Here is a 22,412-nt window from a genome sequence, read left to right on the forward strand (position 1 = left end):
AAGCTCACCAAAATAAAACTCTTATCTTATTGGTGGGAGGGGAAAAATCTAAGGACACACACACAATTATAGTCTCAGGACCACCGCAGAGTTAAAGAAACTCTATGGATTTATGGATTGGTAAATTGGCTGTAAATAGAGATTAAGAAAGAAATTCCATCATTTTTGGGTTCTTCTTTCGTGCGTGTCACAGGAGAGAGGTGCTGTTGGTTGCCCTACGTCCTGGCATCACGGAGCTTTGTATGGACTCTGTTTCCTTGCTGAGGGCATGCTGGAGGGGCGATGGGCCACGAGGAGGAAGAGAGAAGCCCATTTTCTGCAGGTCCATCAAAAAGTGAAAATCTGAGGCTCAAGCAGGCAATGTTTTCAAATAGATAAAAACAAAATTTGCACCCCTCCCTTGCTACTTTTTTAGCACCATTTTGCCTATTTTTTGAGGCAGAAAGCTCAGTCCTTCCAAGTAAACTGCCTCTCTCTGCATCCAAATTTCCGCGAGTTTCATGTAGGGACTCAGCAGACTTTTCCTCTTCTTGCTCAATGGAATAGTAAGTGCATTGAAAATGGGGAAACAATGAACTAATTATAATAGCCCTGTGCCAGAACCTGTTAGAAGTGCTTTGCATGTATTAAGTCATTTAATCGACACAATAATTCCATGAGATAAATGCAACAGTTCCCCCATTTTATAGATAAGTTCCTTACTAGAGGCCACACAGTCAGTAAGTCGTGGACCAGAGATGTAAACACAGTCAACTTGGTTCTTAACCACTGCGTTTGCTCTCGGAAATACACTCCTCTCTCACCACGTGTCCTGTAGCAAGTAAAAGACCTCGATCACTGAATAATTTAATGGTCCTGATTTTGATATCTTTATCATTATACAAGCATTCTTCAACTTTCCCAATTTGTCTACTTCATTGGTTAATTTGAAATTAAAATTGCACATCAGCCAAAATCCACAAATAAGAGCTTAATAATTCTTCCTATCCACTTGAGTTTCCAATCTTAGGTAGGAAGATAGATGGGTTGGGTGGGTGGTTGACATATGTAGACCAATATGTAAGCTATAAAAATGTGCAAAATATGAGCTACAGCAAAGAAGCAGGTAGATGCTAAGGGAATGCAAAGTGGAGTTGCAACAGGTAGGCTCTCAAAAGAAGCCAAGAAGAATATGTTTTTACAACAGGTTTTAAAAGCAGTTATGAGAAAAGCAGACACTCTCATACACTCTGGGCTGAGTGAAAAGTGATGCAACTCTTCTGGACCACAGTTTGGCAATTCTAAAGTTTCTAAGTGTACTTTAACTCTTTGGCCTAGTAATTTCATTTGTAGAAATTCAACTAGAAAATAGATGCATATGTAGTTAACTCGCTTTGCTAACCAGGGAGTGATAAGATGGTCGGGTGGCCTCAGCTGTCCTACAACTTATCTCCTGAGCATGCTGATTTCACAGTACTATCAACTTCTAAGACTCCTCACGGGCTGCGCGCTGCAAAGTGGCACTTAAAGTCCCTTCTCACTGAAGGGCTTACCCATAAGACAAACTTTCCTCAACTCCTAGCCACTGGCCATCTTTACTTGCTGGCACTCAAGTTAATTTAGGAATAAAGGCAACATGAAAAGCAACAATTTTACTGGTTTTCTGAAAAGTGGAGAAGTCTCCATGGTAGACAGATGCTATTTTTTTAAAGTCTTTTACTCAAAACCCAATTATTAAAAATTGCTAAACAGTTATCAAAATATGGAAGCCAAAGAAATATTTGGGGAGTGGGAGAGGAAGGGAGGAGTCAAAGCACTCATTTATATCTAATATCTTGTTTAAATATTTAAATGTTACTTGTTGCTTGATTTGCATGGTGATCTTATCCATCTGGACTGACAACGGCAAATCCAAAATCTTTATTACAAATGTTTGCCAAACATCTCACAAGAAACACACTGCTTGTAAAAACATCCAAACAGATATCCACAGTGGAAGCCACCAGATACTTCTAAAATTGCCAACTGGACAATGGGATGAAGATGAATTCTTTGGTGAGAATGAAAACAATTTCTGGCGTCAACATATTAAGCTTCTTTAGTAGGCACTTAATAGCTCCCCCACCCCCAAATGATGGCCAATTCCAAAAAGTGCCTTTATTTTAAATTCTAATAAGTACATTTCCAGATTCAGGAAGAGCCACTCCAAATCCTTTCACCCTCCTTGTCCCAAGTAGGTCATGCGGACTCAGTCCTTCGATGACAGCCACCAGCAACAAATGCTCAACAGGATTCTCAACGGGCAGAGAAAAGTCAAAGCCAAGAATGTGACCAGTGTTTGTATCAACAGGAACTTGGCGGCTCAAGGACAAACCTCATCGGTCAGAGAGCAGCTGAGGTGAGCAGCAACAGCATTGGCTCGGCTTTGAAAAGAATGCTGAGTTCCTATTTGAAGTGTGTTCCCAATTCTAGTTGTGTATCCCAAGTGCAGTCGGTCACATTGGCACTAGAATCTAGGAGGACGAAAGTTGAACGGCGAGCAAACAGAACCCCCCACAGGCTAAATGGGTACAGATCACTTTGTAAAACTGCCAAGTGTCAACAAAAGTGGAACACTTGCACACTGCGTGACCCAGCGATTCCACTGAGGGTGTGGAGGTGGGTATACCCCTCCCAAATGCGTGCACGTGTTCACTAAAAGTCACAGATGAGCACGTTCACGCAACAGCAGTCACACAGGCCAAGTGGAGACCACCAACGGCACATCCAGAGCGTTCCTCTGATGGAGTTCTCTACGGCAGGGAATGCTCTTCAACCACACGCACCGTTTCAGGTGACTCTCATCAGGGTAATGTCAAGGGGGAAAAATACATGCACACTAGTGTGTATATGGAGTTATTCAATTTACATGAAGTATCAAGAAGGCAAAAGTAATCTGCTCAGTTACAAGTGCTTCTTGTTCTGTTTCTTGATCTGGGTGTTAGTCACAAAGGTGTGATCAGTTTGTGAAAATTTTCAACGATGCACTTGTGATCTGTGAACTTATATTCTATAACTTTTCCAAGTTGAATGGATAAAAAAGTAAAACCCCCTATCCAGTCCCTCGGTCGGAGTGGGGTGTTCAGATCAGGAGGCAGGATGAATGGGGGGAGAGGGGCGCTTGTCCCTCGCCAGCTCTGCAGCCCCCAGAGGGCTGGACCAAAGGGCTCCCTGATCTCTGGGTACGAGAGGGAGTCCGGATTTCCACCTGCAAATGCTCAGTGTGGGTGTTTCAAAGCTGCAAGTCTGGTGGTGACAGAGACGTGGCCAGGACAGAAGATATTGCCGAGATGGCAGAGTGGACTCTCAACCCAGCTCGTCCTGTCAACGGCAGAGTAAATACTTCAACACTGCACCCGAGTTTGCACCCAGCTCAGCTCCCGAGTCTATTCCATGGTCTCTCCCTTCCCCACTTGTGTCTTTCTCTGTTTTCAAGCAGAGCCTTTGCTGAGAGTGAAGCCAATCCCCTTATTAAGTTACACTGCCCTCCCTTCAGGTCCTCGGAGCCTCCAAAGGGCTGACCTCAACTGCTAGGGTCTCTGCTCACAGTCATCTGAGGCTGATTTCTTTATATAAACAAGCAGTGGGGTCGTTATGGGAAGACTTTTCATTCTGATGGTGATGTGACGGGACTTCCCCCTCCTCATCCTAGCTCTAAAACTTTCCCGTATAACTTGAGAGAAAGGTGAAGGAGGCAGCTGACTGGGATCCCAGCATCCCATCAGGGCAGACGGCTGGCCTCAGGCACTTGGCCTCCGCTGTCATGTGTACTTGGGTCAGCTGCATACCTTGCTCTTTTCCTACCCCCTCTGCTTGGGCAGAATCTCCTCCTCCCCTTTTCCTGCCACTGTCATCACAATCCCAGCTTGGGTGTACAGGGTGCATAAGGTGAACTCTGTGAATCCTTAGGGTCTAGAAAGGACACTTACATTCTTCCTTTTGTGTCAGGGAAAAGGAAATGATCCAATCTCTTCCTAGTGACTAACATTTTATCTGTGCATTTAATCCTATTTTTGTCACTAAGACCTTGTCAGTCTTTCTCTTGGTCTCCTGCACCTCAGCTTCTGCTTCCCCACTGGTGTGTGCCTCTCCACCTGCAAGGGGCACAGACAGCTGCTACCTCCCAGCAGGCCGGCTTTGGGATCATGTCCTCCACGCTCCTCTCCTTCCCTAACAGGGTGGGAGAGAGAAAGAGCCACTAGTCCTAAATCAGATCTGGGTTCAAGAGCTGGCCACATCAGCTACGACCAAGTCGTTTATCCTTCCTGCTCTCGAGTTTTCTCCTCTAGGAACTTGGGGGTGAACATAGCAAAGATGGTGCATGTGTGCACCCCAGATCCTGGGCAGGGCAGAGGCAGTCGGTGCTCACTGAACGTTTAGTGGACTCCCCTCTGCTTCCCAGCCCCTTGCACTTGAGTTTGGGCCAGTGGCCTGTGAGTGGATGTGACAGATGTTTCCAACTTCTCTGGCCCCCTCTTCCCTCTGTCCTTCCCCAGGGCTCAGGAGACCAGATGTTTCAGGTGGTACAGACGGAAGACACAGGAAGGTCCCTGGCCCTCATGTGTGATGTGGGGGTTTTTATACCTTCCCTGGGTAAAACTACCGAGACTTTGGCAGTGACTGGTACAGGGGCCCGGCATCCTCCTGCCCATCCCGGGGGCTCCGCACAGGTGGAGCTGGAGTGAACCGGGCACCATCCCCTGCTGCTCTCCCGGCTTTGACCCAGCAGTGTGGCTGCGGGCAACTCATGTCTCCTTTCTGGACTCCTGTACTCTCTTTTCTAAAGGGATTTTTTTATATAGTTCTGGATTTTGAATGCTTTTCAAAGCATAAAGCCCTTTCTTTCCATGAAATCTGATGTCAAGACCCCAAAGTAAAACATGTGGAGATGCTCTAGTTGATTGAGAGGGAGGGTGGGGGTGGACCCCACACTGTGAAGCACTCCCCTCGGTCCCTGAGAACTAAAGCCAACGTCAGTCCCTTTATTTCTCTATGCTAAGCAACACTGAAAACAGACAAACTTTTCTGTCCCTATTTTAAACAATGCTGAGACCAAGCGAGAACACATGGACCGTGTGTGCTCTGGACATTCCTCTCCCTGGAGGATACAGCTCTGCCCCTGGCAGACAGCTCAGCTATCAAGACTAACAGCTTGCTTATCATGAGCCACTAGAAGATACTGGCCTTGCTGAGCCCACCAATCCAAAGCTATGATGTCATAGACTCTTCCAGGCCCAACCATTTCCTCCATCACCAGGTGGACCTTGAAACCACCCACTCCAGGCCCAAGAAACAGGTAAGTGCCCTGCTCTGACACCCCCACTCGAGACTGCTGAGCTTGTTCTACTGCGGCTCCTCTGGTCAACCTAGCTGTTCATGCTCAGCAGGTGTTCCTGGTGCTCTCTGAGTTGTGGACCTGCTGCAGAAGCACTGGTTTTTAATCGCCACCAAGATGGCTATCTCTAAAGCCCCACTCAGCTTCAATATTCTACTTAAATTCCTCCCAGTGCAGTCGCCCAGCTCTCTGAACACAGCTTCTCTTTATCTGATCATGTAAGACCAAACATTTAAGGGAAGGAATTGGCAAGAGCCAGCCCCTCCCTCCCTGCCTTATCGTCACATCCGGCCCAGAATGTTCCTCCTCACATTATCAAACTCTGATGCCCTCCTGGAGCTCACAATGGCCTGCAGTCCTTACAGCTCTGGGTGTACAGGCACGTCAAGTTTGAGGAGGGCGGATGGGGGCGGAGATGAAGCATGTGAGAGTACATCACATCGGCCAGGAAACAGAACCGGGAGTTGGGAATTGCTGCCCTAAATGACCTTGCCGGACAGGGCAGTGAGGAAGGCCTCACTCTGTAGGGTTTGCAATCATGGCCGTGACTCAGGCTGAAGACACCTTAGGAAGATCCCTTCCCAAGTAGACACGGAGGGCCAGTGGCAGCCGCGTTCGCCAAGAACTCCTTAGAAATGAAATTCCTGGGCTCCACTTGAAGCCTATTGAACCAGAATCTCCAGGGAGGGGCACTCAGTGATCTGGGTTTCAACAAGTCCTCTGGGGACTCAAATGCCTGCTCAAATTCTAGAACCACTGCTCTCTTAGAAAATACACTCTTTATTATTTTATTTTACAGGAGGAAACAAAACAGAAACCCAGAGGGGCTGAGTCACTTGTTCCAGACCACACAGCTCACCGGTGCCAGGGCCTGTGTGCCCTGCTCTGGGTCGCCTTCCACTACACAGCCCAAGTAACAGCCACCAAACAGCCTTGGTGTATAGCAGTCACCAGAAAAGCTCCATCTGCAAGAAGATTAAGGCAGTGATCTGTTTGGTGGAGGGGTCTCCAGGGGGCTAATCTTGAATGCCTTTTCCCTTGGTGAGTACACTGATTTCCCTCCCATGGGAGGCTTGCTTGAGGCCCCGGCAGAAGGCTGCAGACATGGGCTTCTAAAGAAACACAGGCCCCGCTGGTGGCTTAGTTGGTTAGAGCACTGTCTCAATACGCCAGCACCGTGGGTTCTATCCCCAGTCTGAGCACACAACAAATTTCTCTCTCTCTCTCTCTCTCCCACTAAAGAAAAGTGAGTAAGTAATTAAAGAAATTCAGTGGCAGAGATCCAAGCCGCTGGTGAGTGAACCACCTAGAAATCACCAATTTGCCTGTAGTACCTAACTAAAAACCATCCTTCGTGTTTGTCTGGTGCTCTGCACTTTATGAGGTGCCTTCCTGCTCGGAAGCCTCATAAACCCACCTGTTTGGAAGGCCAGGCCCAGAAAGCCCCCGTCAAGACGGCACGCCCTTGACTCGAATCTTTACCGCAGCTGTCTGGCTCCTTCCGGTTCCAGGGAAAGCTCCCGGCTCTAATCAAGTCAGCTCAGCACCCCCTGACAGAGGCTGCCCCAGAGATTCTTCTCTCCTCTCACCTCCTTTGAAGGGGTGCTTCTACCTTCTCTGCTGGAGAAACAGGACCGGCAAGCAGGAAATCCAGACAGGGTTGTGCTGGCGCCGTGACTCAGGGTTGCCTAGGCCCCGTGCGCCTGGGTCAGGGTCGGGCCCAGCACACACATGTCCCTGCATCTCCAAGTGCATTCTCAGTTATCCAAGGGCAGGCCCTTCAGGCTTGTGCCTTGCACCCTTCTCCTTGGAGGCACTTCGCAGCCTTGCAAGTGCGTCTCTACAGGAGGAAGGCTAAGGGTAGTTTTCTGGCTGTCAGCAGCTCTCCTTCAAAGAGAACAAACCCAAAGCAAATGAAATCTTACTTGGCCTTACAGACTGTCTTGATGTATCGGCTTCCTGGGCACTTCCGTTTTCGAGACTTTCCGAGGCCTTCCAATGTTACAGATACTTGACTGCTAGCTCAGGCTTTACTCCAGAGGGGTTCTCTTCAAGCTAATTCTCTTCATTGCCTCCCGGGCTGTACCAAGCTACCTTCTGATTCGTCAGGCCCACCAAGGTGTGTGTGCTAGAGGCCTTTGGTACCTCTGCTCCTGCAACACACTTATTCCTGGGTTTTGCGTGCCTGGAGCCTGCTCCTTCCATCCATTCTCAGCCTGAGTCCAACGACTGTTTTATCTTTCCCTCTGCCCTCTGTTGCTTCCTGTTGCTAATTCCATTTGTTAATTCCATTTCTGGTATTTACTGGCTTCTATGTTAATATTGATCTATTTCTGTATCAGCCTTGCTAAGAGATGGGGGGCGCCCTGAGGGTATACTGCCTGCTGGGTTCGCCAGTACTGCAAACACATCGACAGATTGGGCAAAAGCACCAAGACCGCAATCCCTCATATTTTCTACAGAAAAAAACAAATATGTTTAACAAAAATCGGCTCCAGGTCCTGGTGAGCCCATGAAGCGCTTGGCTGGCCGGTGAGTGAGTCTTGGACATCCCTTTCTGCTCCCTGATCAGCCCTGCAACCCGTTCTCCCCAGGAAGAGGCCCGTATTTGTGTGCCGCAGGCTGCCTGAGGCTGGAGGAAGTTATTCTACCACAGGGGATGTTTACTGGAATAATGCATTTCAGCTGCAAATCCACAGGCTGAGAAAGAAGAAAGGCAGGGAGAGCACAGCCAGGCACTGATTATGAAAAGGCCGCAGTGAGGAAGGTGAGAGAGAGCGGGTTTCCCGCAGGGCGCTGCCTTCCGTGTGGCCAGATGCTCACACCCAGGCCCTGACTGACTCCCACCTGTGAGAGTCAGCCATGAACCTGGGGGGACAGAATGGGTGTTCTGTGCTCACAGCCTCCCATTTCCACCCTTTTCCCTCCAGGGGATCATGACCTTTGCACTCCAAGCCTTCTGCCCAGAAGCCCTCACGTGTTAAGGACACAGTCCACTCACAGGCATTTGATAAGATCGGGCGCCCCTGGAGCATCCCTGCCCAGGCCACATGCTCTTTAAGCCCTACTTCTTCCTGAGAGGAGGGCAGTGTCCCCGCCAGCAGGGCTTCTGGCCCCAGGCACACAGGCTCTTCCACAAAACCGGCTGTCACCCCAGGGTGGGAAAGGCCACCTGCCCTGGTCAGTAGAGGGAGGGAAGGCCAGTTAGAACAGGGAGGGGAAGACAGGATTTCCTGAACCACATGACTAACCAGGAATGCCTGGTATAGCTGAACAAGTCCTGGAACGTCTCACTCATGATAATCTCACTGATAGAGTATCTCATTACAGATGTGCGTGTGCATGGACACATATACACATGTCTGTAAATGCATGCACACTCGCATGTTTGTGTTTACACAGGAAAATAGATGTGTACATAATAGGAGATGTCCATATTAGCTCTGTGATGAGAGTGAAATGATATTTTATATTCATATATCTGTATGGAGTTTCCAAATGTTCTATGATGCAGCCATAACTTACACAGTCATAAAAGGAGTTTAATGGGAAAATAGCTGGCAGCCCACCGAGTGCACAGGTAGTGGGATCACGCTCTGCAGTCTTCTGAAGAGCCAGGGGCGTTGCCTAGGTGAACATCTGGGATTTTGGCAACATGCAGGTCAGGCTGATCCTGTTTCTTAGCAAGTGGCCCAGTCTCCCAAAGTTTCCCCCCAAATGAAAGGAAGAGACGCTGGCAGTGGTGAGATCCATCACACTTAGTTTCAGGCAACAGAGCAAGAGGGTTGAAAAATCAGCTGTGTGTGTCTGGTGAGAGCTAATCCTCTTTGGAAGGGGTGGATGGACGTGGATGGAGGGGTGGGAGGGGGGAAGGACCACAGAATCTGTTTTGTCTCCTTCCCTCCTGCTCTTGTACTTGTTCCCTTATATGGTAAAAATACAGCGTTCAAATGCTTATTTTTATTTTATTTATAAAACTTTAAATTCATTATCTTAATCTGTAAAAAGATGAATAAAAACCTATCACTGCATTACTTTTTAAGTGACACGTAAACAGACTAAACTCAGCCGGTGGCCTTCCGAAGGCTGGATCCCGCCCCTGATCCACAGGAAGCAAGAGTCAAACGGCAAAAGGGCCTCTGCCACCTCCTCAGACGACAGGGGCGCTCAGTGGGAGCCCCCACTTCACATGGTGTCCCACCCCGGTAGGATGTCATGGGCTCCAGTGCTCTATCTTCACAAAGTCCTAACTGTGGCCAGGAAAGACGGGCAACGCTCTGCATGACCCTTTAGCTCTGCTCACTCAGGATAAACCGACCGTGTTCCTGAAGCTCTTCTTCGGCAGAGCAGAGGTCTCCACCTCCGCAGAGACAGCCCAAGGGCTCAGCAGAGCGGCTAATGGCCCAGGTGTCAGACTGACCTGCCGCAGACCCCAGATCCAGCCTTACAGGTTGGGAGATACCTGACCCGCTTTCTCAGTTTTCTCAACCATAAACAGGAAGAGAGGAACAGTATCAGAAATGGCCTCACAGTGTTATTGTGAGAATTAAATACATGATATTTGTACACTATTTCACTCAATATCAAGCATATGGTAAGTTATTTTAATTATCATTAATTAATAATTCCAGTTTCCCCTCTGCCTGTTGTTTTACAGTACAGTGAGTACCAAAGACAACAGGTGTACCTGCAGAAACTCCCTGAACTTCCTTCGGATAGGCTCAGACATGGCCCTCACCTAACACTGTGAAAAGGTATGAGTGATAACAGAGCAAGAGGCTGAGGCATGGGATCGCGCTCCCAAAGAGGGACCAGTAACGCCTACTAAGATGAGGGGTCACGTCCTTGGAGATCAGTAAGGAAGTAACGAGCAAGTACCTTCTCATGGACTGCGCCGACAGACCCAGAACCGAGGCCGGTTGGAAGGGCAGATCCAGTGACAGTAATGAGATGTTCATCCCAGCAGCAGTCGTTCCGTAGAAAGATGCCAGAGGCCTGCGGAATGCTCATGACCCTGACCAAGAAATGTTCAGATTGCAACTTACTAGACTGTGTGTTATTACGAACAAGGCTATAATTCGTTCCACAAATACACAAGACTCATAGGGTTTAAAACTGTTCAGCCTTATTGTTAATTCAGAAAATCTGGCCTTCAGTAAAGATGGCAAAAATGTATAACCTCATGTTCCGACTAGGATGGGCTGGTAGTGGCTAGAGCTGCAGCTAGTGCTGAGAAATGGTCGAGAGCCGCGTCCCGACCGAGCAGGACAGGGCGCTGTGACAGGTCATGACATCGGCCCACAAACCAGGAGCCCGGAGCCAGAAGCAGTGATGCATGTGCCACATACTGACCATCTCTCTGTGAACTGCATACCTAACTGCGAGCCACATAGGAAGTACCAGAAAAAAATAGGTGAAAACTTATCTGATGGGAAGGAACGAGAATGGGAAGGAACTTCATAAGCAAAGAACTGATGGAAGACATTGAAAACAAAAACAAAAACAAAAAAAACAACTTCTAAACTAAAATCTAAAGTACTTAAATTATCAAGAAATATTAAAAATGTTTAAAGCTGGAAAAGTAGTTTTTCACAAATGTGGCAAAGGTATTATATATATAAAGCTCTCTTATGAATTATAAAGAGAGATGTTAATGATTAAGAAAGACAAAAGAACATACAGAGAGTTGCTTCTTAAGGAGAATTTTAAATGACTCAAAATCTTAAGTTACAAATGTGCACATTCATATTCAAGGAAGTAATAATTAGAACAGTCATGACAAAAGGTATTTTGCACATAAAACTAGATTAGACTAAAAATATATATTACTCAATGTTCATTAGAATGTAAGTGGACATTTTTATATGTTGCTTCAGAAATACAAATTGCCTTTTTGGGAATACTCGGAAATATTTCCAGTAATTCACTGGTAGAAATATAATCTAAGGTAATATTTTTAAATGTGGGCAAAATTTGCAATATAAGACTAATAATCATACAAAATTTTACTGTAACAAAATTTTGAAAAAAAATTTAAATGTCTAAACTAAGGGAATTTGACTTAACAAATCCTTAAAACTTTTGAAATAGTTTTTAGTAACTGGAAAATATTACACAGGTCGTGTAGACAAATTTTGCACATCCCAAATATGTTTTATTATATATTATACTGTATCATATTTTTATCCAAAACTAAATTATATTATCATGTCATAAATGTTACATTATAAAAAATAAACAAAATATCCACAAATAGTGGTTATTTTTGGTAATGTGATTATGAGTAATTTCCATTTTCTTCAAATATATTATTCGAGATTTTACCAGTTAAAATAATATATTATTTCTTTTGATTAAAAATATTTAAATCTAATTTGATTAAAGCTGTTACCTAAAATTTTTCCAGCAAACTAATGGCAGCTTTGGATGAACTGGTTTTAGCCCAAGACAGTGGCCGGGGCCACGCCTTGTGCAAGTCCAGCCGACTTTGTGATCGGCCAGAAGAACCCAAGGCCATTGGCGTTTCCTGAGCATTTGTCATCAGTGCCATTTCACAAGTCACCACTCCACACGTAGCCAAGGGGACTCCTCAGCAAGACAGCTGCTGCCTACCAGCCCCATACGAGGGCCCTTCACCCTCTCCAACTCACACAGAACCTCGGCCACACAAGGACCATGCATTTGACAGGTGAATACAATGAGGCTCAGAGACTTTCAGAACATTTTCTTTGGTCACAGAGCTACTCAGTGTCAAGATTCACACCCAGATCCATGTGATATATCAAAGCCTGGACTCACACACACTCACATTGAGCTCGAGGCATCAGGATGCCTCAGGAGGATGGCTGAGCAATCAGGGAGGGACGAAGCCCCTGAGCTGTGAACAGTGAGCAATGACCAAGCCATCAGAGGAAATGCAAAGGTCCCAGATTCCTCCTTTCTCTCCTCCACTCTACAACCAACAGCTCTGTTCCCTGCTTCTCCCGCCAACTGGAGACCAACAGTCCTCTGTCTCTCCAGTGAAGCAGCCAGCACTATGGTTCCTGGGACTCTGGGGTGAAAGCTGTCCCCTCGGGCAAAGAGGGGCCCCAGGGGCTCTGCCTGAACTGCTCATTGTGCTTCCAGGTCAGAGGGGAAAACACAGCCCTGCAAAGCCCACCCTCAGGAGTTACATCAGAAGACAGAAGCAGTGACATCCGCCAGGAACCTCAGTTTCTTCCGACATTAATCATCCTGACACTTAGTCACCGTATATTTTTGAATAACAATGACAGATTTTACAAATTATAACACTAGCGGCTAACATGCATCACCCACTCAATTTACTGTGCTAAAACACATGTAGCTTGCCCTGGCTGGTGTGCCTTGGTGGCTTGAGTGCTGGTCTGCAACCCAGAAGGTCACTGGTTCGATTCCCGGGGAAGGGCACATGCTGGGGGCATGCCAGGGGCAACTGATCAATGTTCTCTCCCTCTCGTTCTCCTTCCCTTCCCTTCTCTCTAAAAGTAAATAGATAAAAAAAAAATTTAAAGTGTAGCTTTTTTCATCACTCTCAACAGCCCAATCCCCTGACAGTGATCTTTCTGAGCTCAATTTCTAACAGTGATTAATGAAGCAAGTATGTGTGCTGACATTCAGAGTCAGTGAGGGTGAGGGAATGGGAAGCTGCCCGAGAGGAGGAAAACCCCCAGAGGCTGGAGAGGAAGGGGGCTGGTGCCAAAAAATGCAGGGAGAGACTGGAGGACACTTCCTTGGAAGAAAGGTCAGGGGGAGTGGGAGGTATCTGGTTGGGGCTGGAGAAATGCCCCAGATGGGGCCGGAGGAGGACCCATGCCACCCTGATGCCCCCCCATTTCTAGACCAGCATGTCTGATTTCCAGCTTTCTGCAAGGTACCTCGATGATTCCTGCCAAAATCCCAGGTCTCTGGTAGGTTCTCTTGATTTTTAACTAACCTGAGGCCTAATAAAATGTTTTAATAGCCAAAACACATCTGAAATCATAACAACATGCACTGAGCATTTATGATAATATCCTCACAAGAGCCTGTACTGAGAAAGAAACCCAGGCACTGGGAGGTCAAGTGATTTGCACCGGGTCCTCTTTTTAAGGAGTAAGTGAATGAACTAGTGCGTGACCACACTAACCGTCTAGCTCGGGTTCTCAGAACACCAGCCTACATCGGAATCATCCAGTGGGCCAGTGCAAACGCAGGCTCTGGGCCCCACTCCCGGGGAGTCAGTCTGTCCGCAGTGGGGCCCGAGAACTTGGATTTCTGGCAAGTCCCAGGTGATGCAGATGCTGCCGGCCAGGGAACCACACTTTGAGAACCAATGGCCTAGGGGTGTGTGTGTGTGTGTGTGTGTGTGGCAGGGGGTCAGCAAGTTCTTTTTAGGAAAGGGCCAGAGACTAAGTGCTGTAAGCTTTATGGATCAAGAGGTAAAAGCAAAGGCATTCTCTAGGTACTCATATAACCATTTTAAAGGTAACCTTTTAAACATATAAAACCTACTATTGGTTCTCGGCCACACCAAACAGGTGGCAGGCTGAACTTGGCCTGTGGTCTAGATTCTAGACTAATTCTGGTCTTGGTCCTTCTGTGGTGCTGCCCCCACCTGTTTTCTTGTTCTTCCTAAGGCAGCTGCTGTCTAATGGCCAAGAAAGGAAAAGGCACTTTAGCTTCAAGCTGCTGAGAGGTCGGCCCGTGTCCAGCCAGGCCACCAAGGGGCAGTGATGTCACGAAGGAATGGAAAGATCTTCTGGAGCTCGAGGGAAACCCGGTCACTCCAAACTGCAGTGTTCCACATTGACATTTGGAAACTGATCATTAGTTTGATTTTTCCATGGCCAGATAACATTAAAAGTTACCTGTTTACTGTCCTTTTCTCTGGGCATAGATGATTCTTACAGCTTTGAAAAAATTGTAATGATGGTAATGAGCACATCCATCCAAATTAATGTTACCTGCTTTAAAAGCACACAGTTCTGGGCTTATTTTAGCGTACCCAAAAAGGAAAGGTCTGGCACTGAGGTTACTCTCTCTTTATCAGATGTTACCCACCAGAGGAACCCATGCGCTGGATTTTTGAGTGTGTGGGCTTTGAAGTTTTGGAGCATCCACTGATCTCCCTTGGGATTATAAAGAGGGAAAGAAAGCACAAGCCTCCTGGCACAGAGGGACCTCCCATCCCCCCAGGGCGTTCACAGAATCAGTGGTGTGGAGAAGCCATTCCAGTAACCATGCTCGGCGCTGTCCGGTTTTCAAATGCTGAGCCTGTCTGACAGTGAACCTGACTTGGCCTTCAGTGGCGGCCCTGGACTCACTCCGGTTACAGGGAACACGGCTCAGAGCCGGACTCCAGGCTGCAGTCTGCTGGGGGACAGCGAGGTGAGTGGTGCTGTTTGTATGACACGCCTGGGGAGTTCTGCAGAATGGTCCGCCCAGCGTCAAAGGTCTCCAGCAAGGTCAGAATGGGCTGTCAGCCTCCTCCCCTCGAGCTCCGTCTGCACACAGGTTTGGTGTCATGCTCCATGGGTTGGAACTCAAAAGCTCAAGTGTGCACCCCTCTCCTCCCAGACAGAAAGCCGGTTTAAGGAAACAATAGGAGTACATTAAACACTGCACTCTAGTCCCCACTCTGCTGTCAGAGTCCAGCGATATGGTTCTCGGTGTTTCATAACTTTCACCAGGAGGGCGCCGAGGCCGGGAGGCAGAGGGCTGTGGTGGAAAGATCCCTGTGAGATCAGACTGGGCCCATCAGGATGTCTTGCAGGACGGCGACTCTGCCAAAGGGTGGCCATTCTTCTTCCCGCATTAAGGTCCTCCATCCCTTATTCAAAACCCCGGGGGCCCAATGTGTTACAGCTCAGAATTTCTGCAATGATAAAAGTAACCTGGAAAGTGGAAGGGAGGTTGGCTGGGAGGGAAAGAATGGGGAACTGTTTATCGGGTACAGAGCTTTAAGTCTTGCAAGAGGCAAAGAGTCCAGAATGTAAAAGGAGATGCTGCTGCTGAGCTGTATACTTAAAAGTGGTCACGAGAGTACATTCTGTGTTATGTGTACTTTGCCACATTTTCTGAAAAGCAGTTTTGATCACTGACTCTATTACTGAACATCCCTAGCAGCAGCTAGTGCAGCGCCTGAGTCAAAACTGCGGATCCACAACGAAAGGTACAACAAGCCTCACCAACCAGGATAAAGTCATAAACAGCCTCAAATCAATGCAGGTCACATTTCTGCAGCCAAATGGGTTTGCTGAACACTAAAATACTAGGGGTTTTCAGAGCTCTGTGCACTTGGACTCAAAGCTCAGGAGCTGTGAGCTCCCACGGACCCCGCCCTGCCCGACCTTAGTAGGAAATGTTCATTATCCACGGTTTGCAGACAAGAAAACAGAAGCAGGAAGGAAGAGGAGGAGGAGGAAAACAGTCACTTGTCCAAGGTCAGCCATTTAGTCAGAATTCAAACCTGCCTGGTTCCCTCGTTGAAGCTCCACCTGGACCTGGCCATTGTGGACACAGACGCTACCAACAAACAATGAAATCCTGAAGAAGCCCCTTAAAATTGGCTTCTTAGAGAATTCATCCCGGAATGGATGCAGGGGAAGGTGTGTGAGAGGGAGCCACCCAGGGATTCGATAGGGGCCTCTCCCCTTGCAAGGCCAGGACATGCTCTCTCACACGCCCCTGTTCCCTGTTCGTGTCATTCTCTGAGCCAGAACCAGGAGCAGACACTTCTGCTGTCTGCAGGGGCTGTGCTTTGATCTCTTGTTACTCGGGCCTAAAGTAGGGACATCTCCAGCCAGGGGGCTTCTGTTCCCCTTCTCCCCAGGCTAACAATGCTTTCTACTGGGACTGTTCCCCAGACAGAAGGCATGCCAATGAAGTGTCTTGATTCTCCTAACCTGACATGTCTCCTGCGTATTCCCAGGAGAAACGAGAGCACAGGAGATCTGAGGCCGGACCAGGCAAACAAGAAAAAAGCTGCCGCTCTCATCTCTCAGGAGGTCAGCTGCCTTGCGTTTTGGCTAAGTCCTCGGTCGCAGATGCACCGATCGATGGGCACACCAGACCTGCGGGAACAGCTGCCTGTCTCAGCCCAGCCACACAAGCACCGTGGGAGATGGGAGCATCGCTGTTGTCAGTTTTCACATCACGGCACTGAACTGGCCCATGGGGACGGACAATCCTCAGATCCTCAGCCTCAGGCCGATCCCAAGGGGAGAGTGTGGAAGGCAAAGGTCTGGGGCTCCCGAGGAGCCGCTGAGAAGGTCAGACGCCCAGCTTCGTGCTCTGGGGGATGGGGGGTGCATTGGGGGGGAGGGCGTCTTCATAGAAACGAGCCCTGGGCCCCTTTCTGTGTAAATTCAGCAGCGGTTCCCTCAGAAGTGGGCCTGGCTGTGGGGCCGGTGCTGGTCAGCTGCTGGCAGGGTTGACATCACACTATTCTTAGCCCAACTCAGTCGCAGCGGCAAGCCTTTCGTCCAGGGGCCTGGGCTCTCCCTTCTCAGTTAAGTTAAACAAAGAACTCTCTGTCAGCCCAGAGAATACACTGGGCTTTCAACATGGTGTATTTAACGAGAAGGGAAAGAGCTCCTGTAAAATCCTGAGTCATCACAGCTGAGCAAGCTGTCTCCTGGAGCCAATAGTGTGCAATGGATGTGTTTAAAGATGCACACACATACCACCTAAACACACAGGCTACATATAAATGCATGCAGAGACATACAAACACACAGTACACACAAACACACAAAAATACTACATACAAATGTGTGTCAACACACATGACGCACATCAATACATAAAACACAACACATGTAAATGGACATAGACACGCAATGCACATAAACATTTTATCTATAAATGCAGATATACCTGATACACACAAACACACAAGCATGTGCTACATATAAACACATCTGTGTACGAACACACTACATATAAACGCACATGTAGACATACAAATACACATCATGCATCATATGCATACCACACAAGTACATGATCTACATGTAAATACACACATAGATGCACACTAACACACATCTATACACAAACACACACCACTCAGGCTGAATTTAACTAAAACATGAGATTCTGAACTTAGAACAACCTCACTGTCTGACATCACTGAAATATATGTGGCGTCTTTAACTAAGCACCATGTCTCAAGAGAAACATGTGTGTGTCTGAGAAAGAAGGAGGAGAGAGAGAGATGGCACCGTGCCATGCCTGGAAAAGCAGGCCCTCTAACCTTGCTACAGCACCATGGTCTCATCTCTCCCCCTCCCTGGAAGTTAGGTACCTTGGGTCCAGACTGTTTCTGGATGGCCACTTCTTTTTCTTGATGCCCCGACTCACGATGACAAACCAGACATACCACGGACTAACTCATGACCTGCAGTTCTGCTACCTTAGCTTAAGGGGCCCCCCAAATGCTGGCCCCAGCTGGCCCCTGCATCAGCAGCCTGTGAGCCTAAGTTTTGGAGATGGAGCTTGGGACGAGGCAAGGGTGTAAGGGAGGCAGGGGGCCTGCAGGGGGACGCACGTGGGAGCCACGCCTGGGGAAACTGGAGACACGGGTCAAGACCTTCACCTCCTAAGTGTGAGCACTGAGCGTGGCACTGGTATGTACAAATCCACTTGAGAGGTTTTAAACCACATTGGTATCTAGGACGAATGTCAACATTTCTGTTTCTAAATGCTGTGAATAAAACCAGAACCAGACTTGTAACAAATGAAAACTTAAAAGAGGCTCATAAAAATCTTCCAACCCCTTCATCTCACTGATGAGGAAGCAGACCGGGCTTTACATATAAGGGGGGACCCCAAAAAACCATCCTGAATGTCCTCGAGTGTGTCCCACTGGGGACAGGGAACAAGCACAGAACACAGGCTGCCCCCACTGGCGTGACCTTGTCACTGCCCCAGACAGGGTCTCAGTGGAAAGCAGGGAGTCAGGTGTGACCAGAGCACTGAGGGGCAAGGCAGACAGTGGCCGAGAGCTCACTCTGGGAAGGCGGGAAGGCGGCAAGAGGCAAAAATGTGCAACAGCGGAGGCTCCGACCCCAGCGCACGCTCCATCACCCCGGCAGCCCTCACTTACAAAGCACCAAATCAAAGATAAAATCATTGAGAATTTCCAGGCCGCTACTGCCCAGCACCAAACCCTAGCACGGAACTCCGGGGGGCTGACCTGTGCGACCGCACCCGGTCCCTCACCGTGAAGCCAGCCCTGATGATCCCTTGCTGTGTGTACGCTCTTCTGTTGCTCATGCAAGTCGACCCACTGCTCCCTACGGATCTACGCCCAACCCACGGCTCACCCAGGGAGGCCTCTGTAAGCTTCCTGATCACATCGGATTCCTCCGCTCAACACAGGTACAGCGTTCACCACAATGCCCATACATTTAAAGTGACTGTTTTTGTTTGAGTTCTCTTCCCTCTAGAGTGGATGGCCATGACGGCAGGGGCAGGGTCCAACCTGGCACGTTCAGAGCTGTGTCCCTTAGTGTCTGGCCCACAGGTGGTGCCAAAGTAACATCCCCTGAAGGAAGGCGAGTCAATCGGCGACATACAAACCAATGTAAACAAAACTCTGAAACTTTCTAATCCTTGGTTTATTGGCCCAGAAAGTTCCCTGGGGACCCGCATCTCTGCCTGTGGTGAAGAGGATTTAGCGCATAAAGTACACTGGTAATTTCCTCAAACATGTGATCTCAAAATAACAAGTAAACCTCCTTCCTTGTAAAGAAACCATCTCACGGTGTTTCTGAGACTTCCAGCTGCTGTGCAGAAATGGGACTGTGTGGGGGTGGGAATGTTTGCTTCCCCAAACACCGCAGCGATCAAGCCGTGGGACAAACACATAGTTACCCTTCAACACTGCCAGCACACACCTGCCTAGCCCCAGTGGCTCAGAGGCCTCCTGGAGTGGGTGACCACAGCCCAGGTACTCTGGGTGTCCGCTCACTCCCGCAGGTCCCTGCTGCAAATACACTAGTGTCCGATGGACACTCTCTGAACATCCAGTCCCGCATCAGACACTGGGCCTGATACTGAGGGTACAAGGGTGAGTCCACTGCTGGGACCACAAGTTCAACAGCACAATCACTAGGGAAGCTGTGATTCACTCCCTCCGTCACTAGGCATTTACCTGGTGCCCACTGTGGCAGGCTCTGCCCCAGGCAGTGGGAACACAGCAGGGAGCAAAAGTGAGGGAGTGTCTGGCTTCATGAAGCTTGCATTCTAGTGGGGGCACGATAGATACTAAACCAGTAAAAAAAAATAGATGCAATCATATCCGGTAATAACAAGTGCTGTGGGGGAGGGGAGGGAGGGAACAAAGCAGGATAAACAGTTTACAAAGTGATAAAGGAAAAGCTATCCTAGACCATGGGCAAGAAAGGCGTCTCTGATTGGGTGACTTTGAGCAGAGCCCTGAACGGCGTGAGGGAATGAGTCAGACAGAAATCTGGAGCAGGGCATGCCAGGCAGAGGAAACAGACGCAGCTATGAGTACAAAGGCCCTCAGGAGAGTCACATCAGGGAACAGCCGGAGGCAGGGAAGGGTGGGGGCATGTCCTAGGAGGGACACATCCGACCTCCTAGGGCTGTCCAGGTAGAGAAGGGGACCTCGCAGGAGGCAGCATCTGAAACGAGACTATAAGGATGCCAGAAGTGTGCCCAGCGGACTGGCTGAGAACCCCTCTTCCCTCCCCCACAGGAAACCGAAGACCAGGTGTGCTCTAGGCTCAGAGAGCAGCGAGGGCGCACAGCAGTGTGGCTGTGGTGGACCGCCCTGGCCCCTCTGACTGTGCCCGCCCTCCCAGGCATCTGCTCCTCAGCACCTCTGGCACCTCCCCTAGAGCGCACACTTACCCCTCCTACCCGAGGGCTGTCTCAGGCCTCCACTTCTAGGTCCCGCCCCACTGCACCCCACTCCCTAGCACAGCGTCTGGCACAGGTGAGAGCAGGTTGAGTACACAAATGTCACTTGCTTTCTCTTAACCATATATGGGTCCGTGAACCCATTCATCCACCCATCCTCCACCCACTTCTTTTTCCCAAAATAAGAATTTGCAGTAGTCGTTTCCAGCTGCCTCCTCAGGCTGCAAGTCCCAACCGTTGCCACATTCGGCCTCCTGTATATCTTCTTCAGCAGCAAGGCATCAGAGCACACACTGAGTTTCTTCGGTAAAGTGTGGGAATCCTAATGGATTAAACTGGCTCCATGCAGCTAAAATGTAAGTATATACTGACAACCATATAGATTTTTTAAAAGTATATTTAGTAGCTGCTAATCAACAATAAATAAGCTACCAAACAAACGCATGAGAGATAGTTATCGTATTTTTAGGACAATAAGATGCACCTAGGTTTTAGAGGAGGAAAACAGGGAAAAATTTTTGAAGCAAAAAATTTAGTAAAATATTTAATAACCTGTGACCTCACTCCACCGTCACTCCCCCCCAAACAGTGAGCCACGTAAGCTACATTCGGACTATAGGATGCATGCCCCCCTTTTCTCCCAAATTTGGCCGGGGGGTGGGGGGAGCACACCTTATAGTCCTAAAAATAGGGTAAGTTCAGCATGGATGAGTTCGACATCTTTGAGTTCCAACCTGGCCCGGAACTCTACCCGGCCTTGGAGACACACCCATGGACCAGCAGATATGATCCCAGTCTTTAGTGAGCTGTCTGCCCAGAGGACACAGGCCGATATTCATAGCAAAGCCTGCGGCAGGGGAAGTAGCTGGTGTCATGAGTCACAGGAGAGGCAGCTAATGCAGACTGAGAGGCTGTCACCAAGTTTTTCTAAAGGTAGCCAGGTACGGGTCCTGAAGGGAAGTCAGTCAGTAATGCACAGCGAGAGAATGGGTTTCAGGCAGAAGGAACCTAAGCAAGCCCAGGGGCCAGAGGAAACAAGGAACATTTCCCCTCGGGATAGCATCGCTTCAGGATGGCTCAGGCTGCATTTGGAGCGATAAGAGATGAAACTGGAGAAACACGCAGGCGTCACCCAGAGAACAGCTTCCTCAAACTTATTAAATACCAGGGCACACTGACAGGCTTTTAGCAAGGGGAAGACAGGATCTGATTTGTATTCTAGAAATATTGCTCTGACTTCTAATGGGAAAGATCAAGGGCAGGGAGACCAGTTAGGGGGGTTGCAATAAGCCAAGTGAGAAGCTATGATGCCGAATCACAACGACGCACTGGGAAAGGGCAACAGTTTAGAAAGCTATTTGGAAGGCAGAATCGACAGCGACTGGTGATGCAGATTGACGGCAGACGTGGATAAAAGAAGTAAAACCCCACCAGGAGTTTGTTTGCCACACAGAGCTTTGAAGCTAGGGGTTGAGTTATTTATGTTTTAGGGGCAATAATATCACTGTCCTGGTGGGGCCACTGGTGACTCCAAGGATGAACAGACAGGGTGCAAAGGAACGATCAGACTATCTCTGGTCTCCTAGACAGCAGGAGGGAGCCAGAGTTGGTCAGAATAGGATAAGCTGTTCCCGTCTCCACCCAAGGCATAGGAAAGACCCAGGGCAAAGCCAGGAGCTAGTACTCATTAAGATCCCTTGTCCATTTCCCTACAGTTACAGGAAGTGCAATAGATCTTAGATAACCAACATCTCAGATAACATGACTCCAGAATTAGGATTTTCTGTCTGGCAAGAGAACGACCTTTTACTTGAAACTGACCCTTGGCACAGATGGACCCACATACCCTTCGCACCTAGCATGCACGCCCCTGCGTTCTCTGCCCTTCCAAACGTTACCTTGGACTGCAGGGCTCAGCACCGAGCCTCCTGGGGGAGGGAACCCAAGCGGGTCCTGTGACTCCCAGGGCAGCTGCTTCCCGTTGGGGGATGGAAACCTATGGGTCTGAAATGATGAAGGCGCAAAGGCGACAACTGTCAAGCGTTGAGGGAATGCACAGGGGGGATTACCATGGGAGGTCTGGCGCGTGAATAAAGGCTCCTGACTGGACGTGAGTGGGTGTCTCAAAGCTATTGAGCAACTGTGCTGAGGTGTCTGGTGCTCTGGG

The 22,412-nt window shown here is 48.6% G+C and overlaps 1 protein-coding gene across 3 annotated transcripts in view; it reads right to left on the minus strand.

Moving 5' to 3' along the window:
- Positions 1-22,412, minus strand: part of ADAMTS12 (ADAM metallopeptidase with thrombospondin type 1 motif 12) — a 213,689-nt gene that overhangs the window by 125,669 nt on the left and 65,608 nt on the right. The window lies entirely within an intron of this gene.

Source organism: Sturnira hondurensis, unplaced genomic scaffold (assembly GCF_014824575.4).
Source record: "Sturnira hondurensis isolate 20B ecotype Veracruz unplaced genomic scaffold, ASM1482457v3 Scaffold0014384, whole genome shotgun sequence".
Taxonomy (NCBI): domain Eukaryota; kingdom Metazoa; phylum Chordata; class Mammalia; order Chiroptera; family Phyllostomidae; genus Sturnira; species Sturnira hondurensis.